Raw genomic sequence first — 23,779 nt, 5'->3', positions numbered from 1 at the left:
AGAGCATTCTCTCTCTCAAATCATATACACTGATGGTTTCCTACACCGCACCACGGGTGCAGCTGGAAGTGTAGTTGTCCTGACAATGGGCGATGACTTATACTTTGAGTGGGGAGTCCGTATAAACAACTGGGCCTCTACCCTTCAGACCGAACTATTTGCCTCGTTCCTTGCATTGAAATGTGTAGAAGTCTCCAAACTTGATGCATTAATTGTAAGTGACTCTTTATCATCTTTAAATGCTCTCAACTCTTTAAGACATAACTGTAACATGCTCGTGTTCAAAGCTAGACACAAATACAACAAACTTAATAAGGATGGTAACAGAGTCCATTTCATTTGGTCTCCATCCCATGTTGGCCTCCGAATGCATGATAGAGTTGATGAGTTAGACAAAGAATCTGCCTTTAAAGGAGACGTTCAGTGTAACTTTGGATTGTCAATGAACCATTTTAGAGCAGCAGTACACCGAGAACTTCAACAAAATCTTGTAGATCTGAGGCATAGTGAAATCGAAACCAGTAATTCCATGTATCATCATACTATCATGCAAGAGGAGCCACACATCTATGGTTCATCCAATAAAATCAGCAGACTTCTAGATGTTACTACTGCTCGGTTTAGACTCGGTTACAAGTATCTCTGGGAATTCTCATTATCTGCTGATGTAGACCTGACCAAATGTAAACTGTGTCAACAAAATTATTCGCACACCCTCCGTCACTATGTGATAAAGTGCGAAAAGATACGTGAATTCAGAGACAATTCTATAACAAATGTTCCAGCAATGTGTAAATATTTCATTCAAAATAATCTGCTACTAGAAATTTTAGCCAAATATTCCCAGTTTGCTAACTGTAGGTAGTAACTAAGTGATTGTAACCTATCCACCGCTGCCTACTGGATGGGGGGCGGTGTGCAGGACAAACATATCAATTGTGACACTAGCTCTCCACATATGTCAGTTGCTTAATTCAGAAACTGTACTTGTGGTCGATCTCGAACCCATTGATGATGTGATGACTTCTACTGAATTTTGTAACTAGCTCATCAAGATTGTAACTTGCTTAGCTAAATGAATTGTGGGGTTCAGTCTCTGAGCCCATTATGTGCCTCTAACCCTTTCCACTACCGCCCACAAGATGGGTATGGGGTGCATAATAAACAAACTAAACTAACTAAAATACACATATATAATAAAAACAAGTGAAGTAATAAAAAGGTTTCTGTATTGGGACATTAAGAGCAGCATAATAATGCAGTAAACTGCAAATGAGGAAATGAACAATAAAAACAATAGTGGGTTAAACAAGAGAAAAAACAAAACAAAAAACAAAAAAAAAACAATAACAAAAATTATAAAATTAAAAACCTTTTGAAAGGAAAGGCAGAGCTATAGCACACGTTGGTTATTAGATGAAACTATTAATCTTTATTAATCTATGTTAAATTACCATTCAAGCTGTAAATGCAATCAATCAGAGCTACCGATGTGCTTTAATATACCTACTAATCTCCCTCATCTCATTTTTTCCCTTACAATGTACCTGTTATCACTTTATAAATTTTGCTAGAATTTACCTACTTAAAATATTATGTTAGACTAAGGACCTGCCCGAAATGCTGCGCATACTAGTGGTTTTACAAAAATGTTAACACCATGCTATGTTTCCTCACAAACCCAATGTACCTTCTTGTATACATATAAATAAATAATAAATATATAATTTATAATCTGATTATTCAGCTGTTATCCCACAGTCATCGAGAAAAGTCCTGAGGTGTACCTCAGTGGTTATTTCGTAAGTGTTTTCCCAGCGTCAGTCTTCTTAGCTAGAATTTTACCATCTCGCACAAAACAATGTTTAATTGATCCAATGGAATTTTTACGGACTCTACGCAGTTCAAAGAAGAGACTTTGTCTGATCCTGGTCAGACATTCATTCACATAAACAGAGGTTTGACTATAGACTACACCTTTGCTAAGGTCTGACTTGCAGGGGCAGCTATCTAATTTCACACGAATTTTTCTGTTATTTTCTCCAGATGATTTGGTACCACTCTATAAGCTGATTTGATGATTCTTGCTTGAATTGAATACTTCATCTTATTATGCAATTATCGGATCAGGATGGCAGCACAGTCTTCTCCGTCGGTTTCTTGGGGATCTCATTATCTCATTATCACATTATCTCATGTGAGGAGATAATGACAGAATCAAGGAGCTTATGTTGGTCTGATTCGTCTTGGGTAACAGTGTGTTGCTGTTGTAGGGGGTTAAGATGGTTCTCAAACTTTTGTAATATTTCTTCCTGTTTTCTAGTGATTTATGGTGGTTGAAAGTTAGTTACAGTGTTCTTAAGAGAGCTTAATTCCAGTTCCAGGAGGCCGACTCTGGTAGACAGATCTTGATTATTCTTGAGCATGACTATAGCTTCACCTTGTAGGTTCATTATTATGGCCGACTGCTCTTCGATTACTAATATTTGGTCTTCATGTATCTGGGTTAATAACTTGAGTTATGGGTTATCAGCGAAGCGCTTGAAGTCGGAACAAGTTGCGGCAGCTCGTTTAAGTTGCTCCATATGGTTACATAATTGTTGCATGGTCCGTGTCGGAGACGCTGATGACGTCGCTCCACCCAGCTGTGATGGTTTGTTTTTGTTGTCAAGGGGGAGAGTCGGTTCCCCTCCCCCCCTCCCCGGTAGCCCCCGAGGGGGAGACAACCGCACTATTCCTGTTGCTGGCCTAGCTAGTTGGGTTGATCCTGATAGGTGTGCTATCTTTCTTAGGGGCCTTACTGGGCTTGGTGTTGGTTATGTTCTTGAGATCTTGAGGCTATCTCTAGAAGATTTCGGGGCTTTAGTGTCCCTGCAGCCTGGTCCTCGACCAGGCCTCCACCCCCAGGAAGCAGCCCGTGACAGCTGACTAACACCCAGGTACCTATTTTACTGCTAGATAACAAGGGCATAGGATGAAAGAAACTCTGCCCATTGTTTCTCGCCGGCGCCCAGGATCGAACCAGGGACCACAGGATCACAAGTCCAGCGTGCTGTCCGCTCGGCCGACCGGCTCCTATGGTATGCATGGTAGCAGGATAAATGTAGGCAGGTAAATGGGGAAGACTCGTCGATGTAGTAACAATGCTAGTTTCCTCAACTGTATGAATTCCTGCTTCCTCATACCCTTAATCACTAGACCTACTAGAATCACTGATAGTACTGCCACGGCTCTTAACCACATCTGGTAACATAACCTCTCCACTTACTTCAGGGATAATCATTGACAGAACCACAGACCATTACCCCACATTTCTCCTAACCAACATTAACAAACCACCTCTAGATACAAGGAAGATAAGTTTTATGCTGCACAATGAAACTTCTATAGGCAATTTTATTGCTGCTGATGCAGCAATAAAATTTTAACTCATTTTATTGCTGAACTAGGAGACCGAATTAGGTAACATAGAGAACATCAACCTAGCAGTGCAAACATTTCTTCAGAAAACTCTCAGTCTTTATAACACCCACTGTCCTATGCTAACGAAACAAGTCACAACTAAAAGGCTAAGCAATCCATGGTTTACAAAGGGAATACTTAAATCTATTAATAAAAAAAAATTACCTTGAGAAGAAGTATAGGTTAGGAGTCGTCTCCAAAGAATTTTCAAAGATTTACTCATCAATGCTGTCTAAAATAATTAGGAGATCCAAAATAAAATACTACGAAAATAAATTCACCCAAATTAAGGGCAACATTAAAAAACATGGAGCACTATTTGCAATATATTGTGTTCAATTTTTTTTTTAAATAAAAAACCAATACTCCTATCTAATAACAACGGTTTGTTTTCAGCCTCTGATACTGCTATTGAATTCAATAGGTTCTTCTCATTCATTGGGACATCCCTTACTAATGATATTCCATCCTCCCGTACTAATGTCAAGGACTACTTTACAGGTAACTATCCAGAGTCTCTGTACCTAATGCCTGCTAACTCCACTGATGTTAATGAGATAATTCTTTCCTTTAAAACAAAGTCTAATGCCCTTGCTGAGATACCAAATCTAATTTACAAAAAAGCCTCCAGATTTTTAGCTCCTGCCATTGCATTGCTCTAAAACAAGAAACGTGAACTCCAAACCTTTGCAGATATTCTAAAAAAAAGAGAGAGAGTAACCCCAGTCCATAAATGTGGTGATCCCACTGATGTCAGGAACTTCAAACCTATATCAGTTCTGCGAAACTTGTCAAAAATATTTGAAAAACTAATCTACAAGCAGCTTTACTCTAATCTACCCAAACACAATATACATAGCTCTTGCCAATATGGCTTCAGACCCAAAAAGAGCACTACTGATGCACTAATTAGTAAAATTAACTTGATACATGCAGCTCTAGACAAAAATGAGTTCCCTGTTGGGTTATTTGTTAACCTACGTAAGGCTTTTGACATTGTCAACCACCAAAACCTTTTTAAATTACATCATTATGGAGTCAGAGGTCACTCCCTCCAATATCTTCAGTCTTACCTTACTGACAGGCCCTAGTATGTTTCTGTGAATAATTCCATTTTTCCAACCCTAACCATCAACATTGGTGTTCTTCAGGGCAGCCTACTTGGCCCTCTCCTCTTTCTCATATTTATTAATGACCTTCCACATGCCTCTCAACACCTCAAACCGATTTTATTTGCTGATGACACAACCTTCATTTTCTCCAGTCCTGACCCTCTTGCTCTAAATGTCACAGTGAATACTGAACTAAATAAAGTCCATCTTCGGCTAACTGCTAACAAACTCACCTTTAACATTGACAAAACTTTCTATATTTTGTTTGGTAATAAATCCTCAAATCAAATTAATCTAAGAATAAATAATATCCAAATTAGTAACAGAGTAGATGGCAAATTCCTTGGTGTTTTCAACGATAACAAGCTGAATTTCCAGGGACACATTCTAAATATATGAAAAAAAGTTTCTAAAACTGTTGACATTCTCTCTAAGATCAAATATTATGTACCTCGCCCTCCTCAGGTGACGCTCTATTACTCTCTCATCTATCCTTATCTCAATTATGGTATTTGTGCTTGGGGTTCTACTACCCAAAATCATTTACGTCCTCTAATTACTCAACACAAAGCTGCTATTAGAACAATATCTAACTCTGGCCCCAGACAGCACTCGGCACCCTTACTCAAATCTTTGAATATGTTAGATATTAAGTCCCTGCACATCCTCTCATGTGTACTCTATATATTTAAAACTCTGAACTGTAATGTCAATCCTGGTCTTAAAAACTTCTTAGAAGGTTGTAACAGAACTCATGAGCACCACACCAGAAACCAATACCTATTTGATATTCCAAGAGTGCGCCTTAACCAAACTAGAAATGCTCGACAACTCAAGGGACCCAGCATGTGGAATGACCTCACTAATCATGCCAATGGCTGTACCTCTCTCAACCAGTTTAAGAGTTGAACTAACTATTACCTAATTAGCTCAATGTAACCTACTTTAGTCTCTAAATGTCAACCCATGTCTTGCTATTCTAAACAATGCTGTTTGGTGACCAACTTGTACAATTGCTGATTTTTTCCATGTTCCCCCTTTTCTTCTTTTTTTATTCTTTTTTTTCAACACAATTTATACTTTACTCCCAATTACTATTAAGTTTTAGTCTAAGTGTTTTTTCCCCACACCTTGCCGGAAACACTATGTGTATTAGTGGCTTTAGGTATTTTATGTACTAGCTCTCTCTATAAATTCAACATTATGTTTGTAACTTTGCAACTATGTATGTGCTTTTCCTGAATAAAATATTATTATTATTATTATTATGAACGTTGGGAACAACTTCCTCCAGGGAGCAACACTAATGAGGTCGAAATGGGATATCATGGGTTGGTCTTGTCGTTTGTTTCAATCACATTTGGGTCACTGTGTACTTACCTGCCTCCAGGGGATGCTACATAATCTGTGGGCAGCCGTGAGCTCAAGGAGCAGGTAACAAAACTGAAGGGGCGGCAGAGTCGTCAGGAGCGGTGAGCGTTCGCTGTTGGGTTTTTATTCTTAGGACTAGTAGTACCCGGCCACAGCAACCTACCCTGTCCCCCAGTCCTCCCCATCATTTCCCCCTCACCCGTCTCCTCGGCCTCCCAACCATTCCCCACTCCACCGTCCCCTCGTCCTCCCCACCATTCCCCACTCCCCCATGGCCTACTCCCCTGTCCCTTTGTTCTCCCCACTATACCCCACTCCCCAGTCCCAATGTCCTCCCCACCATTCTCCATTTCCCCATCCCCTCGTCCCCACCATCCCAAATTCCCCCATCCCCTCGTCCTTCCCCCACCATTACCCCCTCCCTTGTCCCCTCGTCCTCCGCACCATCTATCACTTCCGTCACCTCATCATCCCCACCATTCCCCACTCCCTCGTCCGATGCCTTCCCAAATAATCTGATGTTCCCATCAGAAAATTGGGAACATCAAGTGATCTGATGTTCCTATCATTGCAATATAAGAAAAACAATTAAAAAAATGAAATGAAAATATGAAAAAAATAAAAAAATAAACTATTCTCACGCAATTAATGGTCTGGAAAAACAACACAGCTCAATTCTAACACAATTCACACAAAATAATTAAATCAAATTGAAAAAAATCAAAATCTAAGAAAATTCAATTTAACAATGCAATCAGAAACATTGGTAGCATAGTTTTTCCTGTAACAGGTGTGGCATCTATACTTATACTTGCGAAATGAACGGTATGGTAAACAACACAGCTCAATTCCAACACAATGTCACACAAAATAATTCATTAGAAATAAAATAAATCGAAATCTATGAAAATAAAATTTATCAATGCAATCAGAAACATTCAAATGGAATTCGTGATATATTTAATATAGCGTTCATGTTGCTATAATGTGCAACAGATGGCGCTGTTTTTCAAAAACGCATGTTTTTACCTGTCACAGGGGTGACATCTATATAGTAGGTATATAAAATGATGCGCCTATTCGAATGCAACGTTGTGTCAAAATTTCAAAGCAATTGATGAAGAACTTTCGGAGATTACAGCGTGTGTTGCCCTTACGTCCAACAGATGGCGCTGTTTTTCAAAAATAGCATGTTTTTTCCTGTCACAGGTGAGGCATGTATATAGTAGATATATAAAAATACACGCCTATTCGAATGCAACATTGTGTCAAAATTTCAAAGCAATCGGTAAAGAGGTTTCAAAGATTTCCCTCACATGAAAAACATATGAAAAACACAGTTTTTAAGAAGCATGTTTTTATCGTCACAGACGTGACATCAATATAGAATGTATATAAAAACATGCTTGGATGTGAATGGAACGTTGTGCGAAAATTCAAAGCAATCGGTGAAGTACTTTCGGTGATTAGCGATTTTGAACAAACGAACATTTCCATTTTTATTTATATACTAGCAGTACCCGCCACGCGTCGCTGTGGCTCAGTCTGGTTAAATGGCAAAGAAAGAAAAGAAAAAGCACACGTTTCTAATATGTTTAATTTCACAATGCTTGTGGATATACATTGTGGTTTTGTTGTTCCATTGTCTGTGGAGATATAGAGATTGTCTAGTTTGCCGACTCTATAACACGCAACATATAATTGTCCATGTGAGAAGCAATCCGTGTCTAGATATAAACTGCAGAATTTTAAAGATTGGCTTTGTTGACAGTGATTGCAAACGCCAATCGAATTGGAAATTACAATCCTTTAAATTGAAATGACATATCTGTTGGAATCATAGGAATGCGAGGAATGAGGACATCTTCACCTTTGAAAGGTCTTGTCAAGATTGTTGCTTCTACGGCGTTGCTGACTAATTTTTTTACTGCAAGGCGTGTGGCGTTGCAAAGTTTTGGCGGGTTGATATTTCGCAACATGATAATTGACAAGCCGATTTTCAATTGCCGTACGTGTGATGGTATCCCTGGCAGATCGAGTGAATTAAAAAAAATTTGGATAATTAACTGCTTTATCTTCTTCCACAACAGTGTCGACGAACTTGTATGTGATTGCCTCGCTTGAATGTTTTTAAGTTCTTAGACGTTTTGTTCTTGGCCACAAGAATAGCTCGTTCACTTAGCCAGTCGTGATTGTTATAATTGGTTTGAATATTGGGAAATACTTTTTCAACTAGTTCTTCTTTGGACGTCATTAAATTGCAGAATTTATGAGGCAATGAAATTCGTCCTGAGGTCAGATCAACCGGCACGTTTACGTTCCCTATCTCCAGAAATTGATGTGAGAATATCTCAGCTGATGGATCGTTTTCAGTAGCAACACAACTACACGCATATTTGTAGTTAATTTAAATGTCTTTACGTGGTGCCACAAAGTAGAGTATTTCAGGCAAGCATTTATTTCGTCCGCTGGTGTCGACCGAGGAATTACAAGTAATATTTGCCTGAAATCTACTGCAAGCAATATTATTGTGTTCCCAAATGGTCTGATTTTTCTACGCAAATCTTGCAATGATCGATCAAGAGCCTCGAGCGATTTTTTGTGGGGCATTGTGCATTCATCCCAAACAATAAGTTTGCATTTCTGCAATACTTTTCCCATGCCAGATGCTTTGGAAATGTTGTACGTGGGAGTTTCAATGAATTGCATGTTCAATGCCGATTTCAAAGCCGAAGTAGCAGTTCTTCCACCTGTTAGCAATGTCAGAGCAATTCCGGATGATGCAAGAGCTAAGGTTATGACATTTTGGGATCGAAATGCTGCCAGAATCAATATAATTAAGAAGGTTTTACAGTTCCTCCTGGCGCATCTAAGAAGATTTCTCCAAGCCCGTTATTGACAGTTTGAATTATTTGATTGTTAATGCCTTTTCGCTCAAGCGTTAGCCTAGGAATATTTGATTAAACATACGACAATAGATCACCCGTGTTGTAATTTTGTTCACAACCCAATTCTACATCAAACGAAGCAGCAGTAGATCGATTCGGTGATGGCATTTCCAATTGATTGAGAAATTTGTTCGCGACATCTAAGCACACGTCTTTAATCATTATGAACGCTTTGTTGTAGATTTTTGCTGTAAAATCCATGTTCATATTTGAATTTGCCTTGCATATTCGACGGATAATATCTTCAGCCATGTGTAATTTATATTTCTCCCATAACTCTGTTGGAGATAACAGAGAGCCGGTGGTCAATATGATTGCAAACAATGCACGAATTTTATTTGGATGTGACGTGTTGGACGCGTCATTAATGCATACATCCCAGTGCCGGTCGATATCCAATAAATTCAGAGTTTGACATGCACTACGGGAAGTGGCATGTGTTACACCGTTGACAAATCACAATTGCTGGAAAGACGTTGGACCGAGCACATTTACCAACAGAATGCTAAGAAAGAAGCATTCGTCCTGATTAGGATGCACGGTGTACAGTCTACCTATCATAGTTTATTTGAATATGCCAGGTTGTCCGTCGACTCGCTCTCCTCGTTTGCGTTGTTCACATTTTTTGCTACTGGCATTCCATGTGTAATACGTAGGCACTTCCGAATATAGCATTGTTTTCGCAAATACGTCATTTTGACATTACGTGAAAAAAACAGTTAACGCTGTAGCCGGTGGATTCACAGCTGTTTGTTGCACATTTGGAGCTGTGAAATAAACGGGTTGTCCATTTTCGTGTTTTCAAAACTAAAACAAAAAACACTATCGAAATATTTAAATTCAAACACAGATCAATCGACACAGCTCAATTTTACCACCAATTGCACGGAAAAATAATAAGAACTGATAAAAAAAGAAATATAAAACAATGAAAAAAGAAACAAATAAATTATACCCACGAAATGAACGGTATGATAAACAACACAGCTCAATTCCAACGCAAAGTCACACAAAATAATTAAATCAAAATTAAAATAAATCAAAATATATGAAAATTAAATTTATCAATGCAATCGGGAACATTGAAATGGAATCATAACATATTTTGAATAGCTTGTGTTGGTCTTATGTGCAACAGATGGCGCTGTTTTAAAAAATGCATCTTTTTACCTGTCACAGGTGCGTCAGCTAAATAGTAGGTATATAAAAACATATACGTATTTGAATGGAATATTGTGTCAAAATTTGAAAGCATTCAGTGAAGAACTTTTGGAGATTAAAGCGTGTATTGCTCCTACGTCCTACAGATGTCACTGTTTTTCAAAAAAAAGCATGTTTTTTCCTGTCACAGTTGAAGCATGTATATAGTAGACATATAAAAACACTCGCCTATTCCAATGCAACGTTGTATCAAAATTTCAAAGCAATCGGTAAAGAGGTTTCGAACATTTCCCTCACATGAAAAACACAGTTTAAAAAAAAAAAAAAAAATCCTGTCACAGACGTGATATCGATATAGTATGTATATAAAAACTTGCCTGCATGCAAATGGAATGTTGTGTGAAAATTTCAAAGCAATCGGTGAAGAACTTTCGGAGATAAGCGATTTTGAACAAACGAACATTTAGATTTTTATTTATATATAAACATATATATTAGTATATTTTGGTAGCAGTCTTTCTTGTAAACATATGTTGTTATATATGACCGAAAAAGTAAGATTAATAATTCTAACACGACTCATGCAGTCCATATTGGTCTGCTTCCACCCTGTTGCAAATACACTTGTATTCAGTGTGAATTGGGGCACCAAGGCGGAGGGGCCACTGCTACACGAAGGGATTCTGGATCTAGGCGTGTGCCTATTGCTGACATGGGTACTGCCAGGAGGAAGTCTCCTGCATGAGGGGGCAGGCACTGCTCTGAGGCGGGCTTTCTCCTTGTCTGATGTTGCGGCGCTGAGCATGGTATCAGCTACTTTTTCCACTAGTGGGTGGTCCCGGCCGGACTGTTTGTATTTTTTTGTTGGCTCTATAATGGTTGCTAGGGCTGCAAGAGCATCCCACTGGTTTGAACATTCAGTGAAAGCAGGATCGTGTATTCCTGCAGAATCTCTCAGGGTTGCATGTAAGGTATCTCTGACGAGGTCGTGCGATGCATAAGAGGAAAGGAAGGCTGGTAGAGCAATTTTGGAGGCTGTGCGGACACCAAGGCCGCCAAGTTTTACAGGAAGGGTTGCTTGCTCCCACTGAGAATCGTCCAATGGGAGGTTCAGGACTTTCACCAGCATGGACCTCAGAAGGGTGTTAAATACATTAAACTTAGGGCTGCTGTAGGATGGAGAACATCTCAGAAAGTAGGTCAACTTAGGGAGAGATAGGCATCTTGTGAGGAGAAAGAGAGCATCATGGGCATCAATCTTGTCAATCCTGTCCATCATTCTCTTTAGATCAGTGATTTTTGCATCCAGGACCTCTTCGATTGCTTGTGGGCCAATGAGGGCACCCAGGAGAGTGCAGTCCGGTGACTCGACAACGAGAATGTCTGGAAGAAGTATGAACATCAGAAGTCCACCAGATAATAGGGTTAGGGAAAAGGACATTCCCTTGTTTGTGCCTGAAGAGGCAAAGAGCTTCTTCGAGCATTTTGAAAAAGTAGCCAGTATTAAAGAGTGACCACAGGAGGAATGGGCCCAGCTGGTCCAGTTAAGATTGACCGGTGCTGCCAGAGAGGCATACACCCAATTGTCACTGGAAGAGTGCCATGATTATGCCACAGTGAAGAACAGTATATTGCGCTCATTTCAGTTGACCTCAGAAGCTTATAGGAACGCTTCAGAGAGATGATGAAAGTTGGAGCATGTACGTTTGCCGAGACAGCAAGGGATTTGGAAAGACGATATCAGAAATGGATTGAAGCTGACGGAGTAGGATCTTACACTGACCAGAAGCAATTGATGGTCATGGAAAAGTTCTTAGAAATGATGCATCCCGAGATAGAGTTCAAGATCCAAGAAGCAGGGATAAAGGAGTTGAGACATGCTGCAGATAGGGCGGATATGATTACGGAAGCATACAAGAGATTTAAGGGAAAACAGAGTGAAGAATGAGGTGAGACGCAGCAACAGCAGACCCAGTGCAGTCTGGGGAGGAAGAAGTTTTGGGGGACAGACAAGCAAATCAGCAAATTTTAAGCCCCAGGAAGGAAAATTGCCGAGTCTGCCTGCTGGAGGTAAGCAGAAAAATAAAAATGTGCAGAGGAGACAAGAGTCCAGTGAAGCTCCACAGAGCACGAGTTGTACGTCTGGCCCGAGGAACTCCAATATGAGTTGGCAGAGTCAGAGTCACTCAGGGGCGTATAGGAAAGATTTCTCCCAAATAAAGTGCTACAAGTGTAACAGATTAGGTCACATGATGCGACATTGTCGGCAGGGCAAGAGAGTCGTGACCACGTGTGATCCCCCGGAAGAAGTACGTCGATGTACAACAAGACAAGCCACAGAAGGTAGATTTGATGAATGAGCATTACAGGCCGTTCATTAGCAAAGGATGGGTCGGTATAGAGGGTCAGCCTGAGGTAGAGGTTAGTATCCTCAGAGATACTAGAGCCAATCAGAGTTTGATTCTGAGAGGTCTAATCGGAAACAATCAACTGTTAGCTGGCAGTAGGAGGATAAAGGTTCATGGGTTGTTGTCTAAGAGTGACATGCCCATGTGTGCTGTCCAGTTGAAGTTAGATTATTTATCGGCGGAGGTGATGTTGGGAGTGTGCCCCAACATACCTGTTCCTTAAGTCCAAGTGATCCTGGGGAATGACTTGTGTGGGTCCAAGGTGTTGCCAGAGCTGATAGTAAAAGCTGTGCCGGAGGAGTACCAGAATGTCTGCGGTACTTGTCCTAGTCAGCATCCTCGAAGATGAAGCAGAGGACAGTCAAGTCTTTGTATATCCGGCCTGAGTAGTGACAGAGTCGGATGTAGCCGCCGAGGATGACACTGGAGATGATGTAGCAGTGTCGACTCCACCAAGGGAGGTCAACGTGGACATGTCTGGGTTGTTCGGTGAAGGTTCAGCTCAGAAAAAGGAAGATTTGAGGAGACAAGAAATGAAGATGACCCTACCTGAACGGTTCAGCGTGAACTGAGCGGACCTGATTAGGGGACAGAAAGAGGGGTGTATAGATCTAATCAGGGAGGCGAAAGGGGGAAACTGATGTCCGAAGTCCCCCATGTATTACAACTTAGACAATGACGTACTAATGAGGAAGTGGCGACCCGACAAAGCCAGCGCAGATAAGGTATGGTTAGAGAAGCACCAAGTGTTAGTGCCAAAGGAGTTCAGGATGGCAGTGCTAGAACTAGCCCACTCCGTAGATATGGCAGGGCACTTAGGGGCGAAGAAGACCTTAAATAAGGTGCAGGAGCACTTCTATTGGCCGAACGTGTGGAAGGATGTAAAGAGGTATTGTAGGACATGTTAGGCATGCCAATGTGCAGGTAAGCCGGCTCAAGCTATACCGAAGGCACCTTTAAAGCCCATACCGGCGTTTAGTGAACCTTTTGAGAGGGTCTTGATAGACTGTGTAGGTCCGTTGCCAAGAACCAGAAAAGGCTACGAGTATTTACTGACCATAATGTGCACAGCCACCCGTTTCCCCGAAGCGATCCCCCTGAGAAGAGTGACGTCACGAGCCGTTCTGAATAGACTACAGAACTACATTGCGTGGGTAGGTGTTGGATATTTCCAACACCGAATACAACATTGTTGTATTCTCATTACTTATTACTAACCATACTAAATATTGTAGTAAGTAAAACTAACAACACGTAGAATTCTCATGTACTAATAATTCATCTGTGCAGTAGGCTAGAATTCTCACGTCACCTGACGCCAGTATTGCGTCAGATTTCCTTACAGTAAACACATTATATCCAATTTGTGTGAGAATTAAATACGATTCTCCATAAATAAAGCATTCTGTATGACAACCGATTGCAGACGAATTGTTCTCTAACTAAAGGCCGAATAGAGCGTTAAAATCATAGCGTCTACCTCGCGATAGAGTTAACGTCATCAATGAATGCCATGGGGAGACATTAATTCCTCTCCCTTATATATTTACTATTCTTAAATTGGTAAATAATAATATTTTGTTCCTCTAAATAATAAACCCGTCCAGTCTTTAACGTTTCAAGCGCAAATGCGAGAAATATTAATGTTCGAGACAATAATTTGTTTTATGAACGCCGACTCGGCGTGGGTTGAGGGACGCCATCCTCCTCAGTACGCGGACACGTGCGGAGCCAAAGGAAGCAGACCTGCGCTTACCGTACTCATAAGAAGACGCCATTGCCCTGCAAATAGGGCAGGTGTTATCCATCCTCAGATGAAAGTCGCCACTGTGAGGCGTGAATAACCTTGCAGATAATATCTTCAACTAGTGCTGGTGTTAAATAAGGAGCCCTTTGACTTGGTTCCTGACGACACGTGATCAGCCAGCTGAAGCGCATCACTATCCAGGATAGGTTCACCGGAGCCTGGGATGCGAAATACGGCAATCTTAATACTTATACAGTGCCCACAGCTAAGTATTCTTTTATTTGATGCATCAGGTAGAAGATTGATGATAGCAGGGTGATTGTTCGTTAAGAAGCGCGATAACACCTAATAACAGGTGATTAAAATTTATCACCTGTAAAATCTTAATATTTTGAATATAAATTGAGTAGTTAAATCAGTTGCTATTGGAAATTATTTATCTTGCAGCACGAGAGAAGAATTCCTCATGCTGCCTTCCTCCATGTTAGCCCGTTCCACTCGTTAGTGTACCGAGTCTGGAGAATAAGAGGACTTCTATGGCTTACTAAAGGATTCTTCATCAAGCTAAGATTTATTTCCTTTTACTATTCTGTTGCAATATATATTTATGCAGAATGTTTTGAGATTAATGTGTGATTTACTGTAATTCATTATTATGCTCATATTTTATATTCCTCTCTATGCTAATGAGATTAGTTTCAACATTATCTTATAGGATTAGATTATTATTAATTGAATTAGTGAACGAACCACACTAATTCCTGGACGTACTTACCTCCAGTAATAACCCCCCAATGTAGGTGTTTGAGGTTTGTTTCATTTAATAATACAGCCCATTAATTATTATTATGATCATGCTTTCTAGTTTAATCCATAGTCACTGGTTTCATCTAGGAATTATCTAATGATCAGAAATTCTCAGTTTCCCTCTTTACTTTAAAAGCGGGTGGTCCTTCGTAATTTAATTTACTACATTAATAATTAAATAATCAGAATCAAGCCCCAAATATCCCACAGTAGGCATGCCCAAGGTAGTCCAGACGGACCAGTGGAGCGTCTTCCAGTAGAAGTTGTTTAGGGAAACTGTGAAAGGATGGAGGGTAGAGCAAGTGCGCTCGTCACCGCATCACCCTTAGTCGCAGGGAGCGTTGGAGCATTTCCATGGAACGCTAAAGAGCTTGTTGACGGTATACTGCGCTGAAGAAGGGAGTAAGTGAGACGTGGCATTACCATCCGTGTTGTTTGCCATCAGGGATGCGGTAGTGGAACCACTGGGATTCACCCCATTTCATTTGGTGTACGGACACTCAGTGAGGAGCCCAATGGGTACACTGAAGGAACAGCTCACCGAAGATAGGCAGAAGGTGGATGTGGGACAATATGAAAAGACTTTTAGAGAGTGACTCTCTAGGACCAGAGATTTTGCCAAGGAAAATCTGACAACGTCCAAAACGGAGATGGTCAGATATCACGACAGGAAGGCAAAGGACAGGAGATTTCAGGAAGGAGATCAGGAGTTAGTCCTGCCGGCGAAAGGAAGTATATACGAGTTTAGATTTTGTGAAAGCAAAATCGTATACCATCCAGAAGGCGCTAGAGGATGTGAATTATGTAATACATATGCTAGATCGTCCGAGGAAGTCACAGGTTTGCCACGTGAACATGATAAAGAAGTACTATGAGAGAGATAACCTCTAGGCGAAAATGAACAGATGGAAACCCCATTGCAGACGACTGTGCTTTGTGTGGGAGACGGCAAAGGAATAGAGGAGGATAACGGTAAGTTAGAGAGGGCCGATGGCGCGAAGAAATCGAATACGGAAAGTCTGGCCAAGATTAGTGAGCATCTGGGTCATTTGGAGGATGACCAACGCCAGGAACTAGTGGAGATCCTCCGGAAGAATAAGTCGTTATTCACGGACGTGCCCAGAAAACACCGCGGAACGGTGCATGAAGTAAATGTAGGGAGTGCTGACCCCATCAAGCAGAACCCTTACAGAGTTAACCCGGAGAAAGCAGCGGCGATGAGAGCAGAAGTAAAGTATTTGCTAGATAACGACTAGGCAGAGGTTAGCGACAGTGACTGGGGTTCACCGTGCCTCCTCGTAAAGAAGAGTGATGGTACGTACCGGTTCTGCACCGATTACAGGAAAGTGAATGCAGTCACAGTCGCTAACTCGTTCCTGATACCACTCATAGATGATTGCCTAGATCGGATTGGGAGTGCGCGGTATGTCTCAAAAATAGACCTGCTGAAGGGATACTACCAGATTTCCCTGTCCTAGGAAGCCAAGAGGGTTTCAGCGTTCGCGACACTCGACGGCTTGTACCAGTATAAAGTGGTATCGTTCGGAATGAAGAATAGTGGCTGTTGTTTCCAAGGAGTAATGAATTAGGTATTACAAAGGATGTGCAGTGTACATCGATGATATCATAGTGATCGCTGATTCCTGGAAGGATCACGTGGATTGACCTTTAAATTTGTTCGATCGATTGGAGAAGGCCAACATGACGATCAACTTAGCAAAAAGAGAGTTTGGAAGAGCCCGCCTGGAGTACCTTGGATATATAGTAGGGCAAGGTGAGGTTGCTCCGGTAAGAACAAAGGTAGAGGCCATCGACAACTTCCCAGTACCCAGGAGTAAGAAAGAATTGTTGATACCTTGTGCAAAAATTTCTCCACTGTAGCCGCTCCTATGATGAATTTGCTATCAAAGAGCAAGAAGTGAGAGTGGAATGGAACAGCGCAAGAAGCGTTTGAAAAGACCAAAAGACTTTTGACCGAGGCGCCTGTACGAGTGTCGCCAAATTTTGGAGTGCCGTATACGTTATTTGGTGATGCCAGTGATATAGGGGCTGGAGCTGTATTGACGCAGCAGAGTGATGGAATTTATTGCCCCGTGTCCTTTTTCTCGAAGAAATTCGTTAAGCACCAGAGGTCGTACAGTACGGTCGAGAAAGAGACCTTGGCACTGGTGATGGCATTGAAACATTTTGAAGTGTATGTGAGGGGGGAAGGAGACCCAGTGACGGTGTATACAGACCATAATTCCCTAGTTTTCCTGAGAAAAGTGAAGCATGCGAACCAGAGGTTAACCAGGTGGTTTTTATTGCTCCAAGAGTATGACCTGATGATAAAGCACATAAGAGGACGAGACAATGTAGTGGCTGATGCGTTATCTCGAGCCTAGCCACTGGAATAATTCTCAAAAACAAGGGGGAGGGAGTGTTATGATCCTAGGTAGCCGAAAAACGAGTCTCCCCTTTGAGAATTATTCTATTAGGCCTGACCTGACTAGGAGGTCAAAGAAATATAGACATGAAGGTTCATAAGTAAAATAATTGGTTGGCTTTGATAGATAATTTAAGAATGTGGACAGTGAATAAGAAAATAAGTAAACGACTTGATATAAGATGTGGCGAGTTTGCTGGAGGCGTTAGGCTCGCTTGAGAGGAGCTTGAGCTCACTTGAGCTGAAGAAATCGTGAGGGGAGGGCGTGCTCCGTTTGACCCCTTGTTAGAGAGGAACCCCTGTTTGATATACCTTCAAGAGGAAGGAAGTGGACAGACGTCTCGACTGAGGAATAAGTTCGGAGGCATGTCAGTTCAAGTCAGGAACTGCAGAAGGTGTTGAGGGAGCAGTTAAAGCAGTTCTGGGGGTAGCCTGAGGAGCCCTAAGTGTCGCTGCCCCATCGAGGAGCGCCCTGCAGGAGACCTTTTAGTGGTAAGCATAATTTTAACCAGTTTACAGTGATTGCCTATAGTTGATAGTGTGCCCAGCGGTCGTAACGAATGTTTATTGATACATTAGGCATATGCTATTAAGGCAGAAGGCCTAAAATAAGAGAGTAAAGATGGAAGAACATCCTGGAGGGTGGAGCGATGTTTGTCCACTCCGACCACTGGAGGGCAACTGAGAAGGACAGCTGCCTCGAGGGCCGCTGGGCCGGGCGGAGGATGGACCAGCCCAAACGTCAGTCCACACTCACAGCATGAAGAGAGCAGAGAGATGTTGGGTGTAAACATATTGTGTGGTTTATTTCGTTTATGTGTTCATAGGGAAACATTTTTATTGGCGTGTCAATGGGTTGCTGGTTTGTCTGGGGAAGAAGTTGCTGAGAACGTCGAAGCCAGCAGAGAGGGAGTAGTTGATGAGACTCCAAGATTGTGGAAGGTACTGAGCTCTGTGGAAGAGCAGGCATATAGTGAGGAAAAGAACCTCAAGCTGTGAGAAGAGGAGTAGTAGAATGAAGTTTCACACGCTTTTGTGATACCAATGGTGAAGCACCATTGCTGCTCAAGGAAGACTTCATGGTGTAGCGGCCTGGAAGAGCTGCGGAGGATCCTGGAAGATAAACCCGAAAGAACCTGATTGTGTCAGGGTAGTAAACTTCCAGATGTGGACGGGAAGTTCTAGTTGACTAATTGTAGGGAGTTGGTAGAGTGTTTGGTGGCCATTAGCGTGCAAGACGCAGTGAAAGGTGTATGATTGACTACTATTTTTGTGCCAAGAAGTACTTTTACTTAAATATAGAGTTATGACCGCAGGCTGGATTACCTGCAGTGACATACATGTGTTCTAGGACTGATAGGGTGATTGATTGATCATTGTTGTTTATCAGGGAATATTTATGTTGATGTTTATAAAATTATAGCCATAGGCTGAAATGCCTGCAGATATTTATATGTTCCAGAGTTGGTAGCGCTATATTATATTGTACTGCATGAATTACCCACTTGGTGAAGCTGATAGTGCAATATTATCTTATAAGACTTGACCTACTTGATGAGGATGGTATTATTAGGTGGTGAGTCAGGAGTTAGGATACCACTTGATAAGCAGATGATAGAGTCCTGATGGTATTGGAGTGCAACCTGACTACAATAGTTTAGAGTGTTGGAGATATATATTATTATACGTGTATATGTGTTGTCCATGTGCCTTGTCCAGTAAATGTATTCAAATTTGCTGGTGTTTGCCCTTGTCCATCAGAATCTGCCACCGAATCTCACTATGCTGGAGTTCCGTAAGTTGCAGAGGGAGGATCCTCATTAACACCATTATTCTTCCAGGCCGAGACTCAATCTGATAGTATTCCTGGGTTCTTTATAGAGAACCAATAGCTCTACCGCAGGTACCGACCCAGTAAACTAACGGAGGATGACGATTGGGCTAATGTCGACCAACTAGTAGTTCCCACCAGCCTACGGCCCGATATTCTACACCTGGCCCATGGAGCGCTTTCTCACTACGGTTTTAATAAAACCTATCACACCATCAGACAAGACTATTACTGGCCAGGTATGATTCAGGATGTAAAAACTTATATACAACAGTGTCATACATGTCAGATGGCAGGAAAACCTAAAATCTCTTTTCCCAAGGCTCCTTTGATTCCTATCCCGGTGCCTTCGGAACCCTTTCGCAGACTCATCATATACTGTGTTGGTCCTTTACCCCGGACCAGTTCTGGCAACGCTTATATACTAACCATCGTGTGTCCAACCACCAGATTCCCCATAGCAGTTCCTGGAAAGAACATTACGGCTGCTACTGTGGTGAAGCAACTGTTGAAGATCTTTACTCAATATGGTTTTCCTCGGGAGATTCAAAGTGACTGTGGCACCAACTTCACCTGTGATCTCTTCAAGAAGACACTGGAAGAATTCAACATTACTCAGGTATTGTCCAGCCCCTATCATCCTGCTTCACAGGGTTCTCTTGAACGTAGTCACCAAACTATAAAATCACTCCTTAAGAAATTTTGCAATGAAACTATGAAAGACTGGGATAAACAACTTGACACCATCATGTGTATTTTCAGAAGTCTCCCAAATGAGTCTCTAGGAGTATCTCCTTATGAGATGCTCTATGGACGTAAGTGCCGTACTCCTCTTAAAGCTTTTAAAGACTCTCTACGTAATGCCACCTTCAGTGACCCTCAGTATGTGCCCCAGTTTCTTCAAAACTTAAAGCACATTCTAGAGCGAGTGCATAAATTTGCCAACGATAATTTATTAAAAGATCAAGATAGAATGAAGACTCATTTTGACCAACATAGTAAAATCAGGAAATGTAAAGCAGGAGACATCGTTTTAGCATATTTTCCGATCCCTGGTTCTCCATTGCAAAATAAGTTTTCAGGACCATACCGCATCAAGGAGTGCAGAAACAACCACAACTACGTTCTTGAGACTCCAGATAGGCGGCGGAGGACACAGTTGTGCCAGGTCAATCTTTTGAAGAAGTATAAAGGTACACCCCCACTGTGTTAGTTTCTCTCCACCTTTCAAGATCCATACCTCCACAGTGAGACCTTCCCTGCTTCTCCTCCTGGAAGCACTAACTCTGAGTTAGTACCTTCCAACTCGGAAATTCTTACAGATCTTCCTAAATATTTGCAGGACTGTAACAGTGCTCCTCTCATCAGAGTATTCCAAGAACATCAGAAATTGTTCAGTGATGATCCCAGGAATGTAATGTCCAGCTACTTTTCTGACACCCGGCCGATTCGTCAACCCTTCTACCGCATCAGCCCGTACAAAAAGGAAGTTATGCGTGCTGAGGTACAGTACCTTCTGAATCATGGGCTGGCCACCCCTTGTGAGTCCCCTTGGGCCTCACCCTGCATCTTGGTGCAGAAACCTCACGGTAAAGTACGATTATGAACAGACTCTAGGAAACTGAACCTCGTGACCGTCAAGGATGCTTACCCTTTACCTCATATAGATGATATCCTTGACGCCGTAGGTAATGCTACTTATCTTTCCCAGATTGACTTGTTAAAGGGCTACTATCAGATTAGTCTCACAGAGCGGGCTAAGGAAATATCTGCCTTCACCACTCCTTTTGGCCTGTGCAGATATGAACGCCTTCCTTTTGGACTGTGTAATGCCCCGTCCACCTTCCAGCGAGCTGTCAACTGCGTCATCCATGGCCTAGATCACACCTACGCCTACTTGGATGACATCATTGTGGCAACTGACACCTGGAACGAACATCTGTTCCAGCTGCAACGATTGTTCTCCAAGCTCCTGACAATTGGCCTTACCATCAACTTGGGCAAGTCCGCCTTTGCTAAAGGTAATGTGCGTTATCTTGGTCATGTGATAGGAAATGGCAGCCTAGCTCCTTTAGACATTCATACTCAAGCCATCCAGAATTACCCACAACCTTCAACCAGGAAGCAGCTCCTGCGCTTCCTTGGCCTTGCATCTTACTATCGTAGGTTTGTGAAAAGTTTCAGTACGGTAGCAACACTATTGATTAATCTGACCATCCCCAAGCAACGATATCATTGGACCATTCAACAGACCGTTGCCTTTGAACAACTAAAGTCTCTGCTATGTTCTAATCCCAATTTCGCCTCTCCAGATATTACGAAGCCCTTCATCATCAATGTCGACGCAAGTAGCACGGGCATCAGGGGGTGCTCTAATGCCGCAGAGTGGTGAAGAGGTTCTTCCTCTCAGCTACAAATTGAAGCCTCATCAGAGGAACTATAGCACCATAGAAAAAGAACTCCTCTCCATCGTCCTGAACCTTCAACATTTCGAACCTTACCTAGAAGGTAATCGGTCCATTCCCATCTATTCAGATCACAATCCCTTACAATTTCTGCAACAAGTCCAATTCAGCAATCAACGTCTTCTACGCTGGGCTCTGTACCTACAGAACTTTAACCTGGAGATATTCTTCATTAAGGGCTCGGATAACATCATAGCAGACGCCCTCTCCGGAGTCTACGAGGTAGAGGCAGCTACTCCTACCACTCTACCGTCTAATGAAGTAACTTAACCCATAAGAGCAGGCTTCGGAGGAGAGCTGTGACAGTAATCTCTTTCAAGAGAGATTTAGCCTGCTCCTTCCTACATCACGTTACTTCTATACTTCTGCAACACCATGATACCACATTCAAGAATAGCATATAAGTGGAATAACAGACGTCTCTACAGGGGGTACACTACCTACTCTCATTCTCCTCACCCCCCTCCCTCACTGTTGGCGCACCACCTCGTCGATCACCAAACGACCACTTCAAACCAACACTCTCCCAATTAGTGAATCAGCGACTTCACGCGACTCCAGCGCCATCTGCATCATCTATTTTTAATATTGCACGAGCCGTTGGCCTCAGAATATTCTTGTGCTCTCGAGCTGACGCTTCTATCTAAGCCTACGTCCTGTATATTAGTAGAGGTTTCAGCCAGCCCACTTTTCTCAGCACCTTTAACTAATTTTTGTCTTGCTTATTGCAGAGTAAAGTAATCATTATTTTATTTTATATTGTGTTTTGTCTTTGTATATATTTTGATCCGCACTGTACATAGACAAGAGATTATCTTTATTTTGTTTATATTTGTTTAAAGTTAATTATTTATAAGATTTGTTTTGCGTGTTTTTCCCTTTCACTTTACCACAGGAGACAACTGCCAAACAGTCAACATTTTGTTTCTCTTTATTTTAATGTGATTTGCATTTATACCAGCCATAGAGAAGACTGCCTTAACACCTACATTTCTCGTGTATATATATATATATATATATATATATATATATATATATATATATATATATATATATATATGCAACAATGATCACAAAAACACTGATCCAAGTATGCAGAATAACCACATATGAAAAATAGAAAATGCTTAACGCGTTTTCGGCTAATTCGCCTTCATCAGAGCAAAGTAGAATCATTCTACTTTGCTCTGATGAAGGCGAATTAGCCGAAAACGCGTTAAGCATTTTCTATTTTTCATATGTGGTTATTCTGCATATATATATATATATATATATATATATATATATATAAAAGCTGCATGAACGCGCAAGCCATGTATCACTAAGAACTCTTTTAACCCGGCCAGGATTCAAACCCATGCCGTCCAGGATCACCCCTAAATGTACACAGTACCGTGACCACCGTACCAATGATCGTCTAGACGATCATTGGTGCAGTGGTCACGGTACTGTGTACGTTTAGGGGTGATCCTGGACAGCATGGGTTCGAATCCTGGCCGGGTCAAAAGAGTTCTTAGTGATTATATATATATATATATATATATATATATATATATATATATATATATATATATATATATTTCTAGTCTGACGCGACACTTGAGCGCGTTTCGTAAAACTTATTACATTTTCAAAGAAAATGTAATAAGAAAATGTTTCTTTGAAAATGTAATAAGTTTTACGAAACGCGCTCAAGTGTCGCGTCAGTCTAGAAATAAAAATGAATTTTGGAGAATTGATTTTTGAATTACCACCAACAGTGAAAAGAAATGTACGAAAGATTGAGAAAATTCGTGTTAGAATTATTAATCTTACTTTTTCGGTCATATTTAATAATATATGTCTACAGGAAAGACTGCTACCAAAATATACTAATATATATATATATATATATATATATATATATATATATATATATATATATATATATATATATATATATATATATATATACATATATATATATATATATATATATATATATATATATATATATATATATATATATATATGTATGTATATAATATATATATATCTATATA

Source organism: Procambarus clarkii, chromosome 66, assembly GCF_040958095.1.
Source record: "Procambarus clarkii isolate CNS0578487 chromosome 66, FALCON_Pclarkii_2.0, whole genome shotgun sequence".
NCBI lineage: Eukaryota > Metazoa > Arthropoda > Malacostraca > Decapoda > Cambaridae > Procambarus > Procambarus clarkii.
This window is presented reverse-complemented; position numbering follows the sequence as displayed.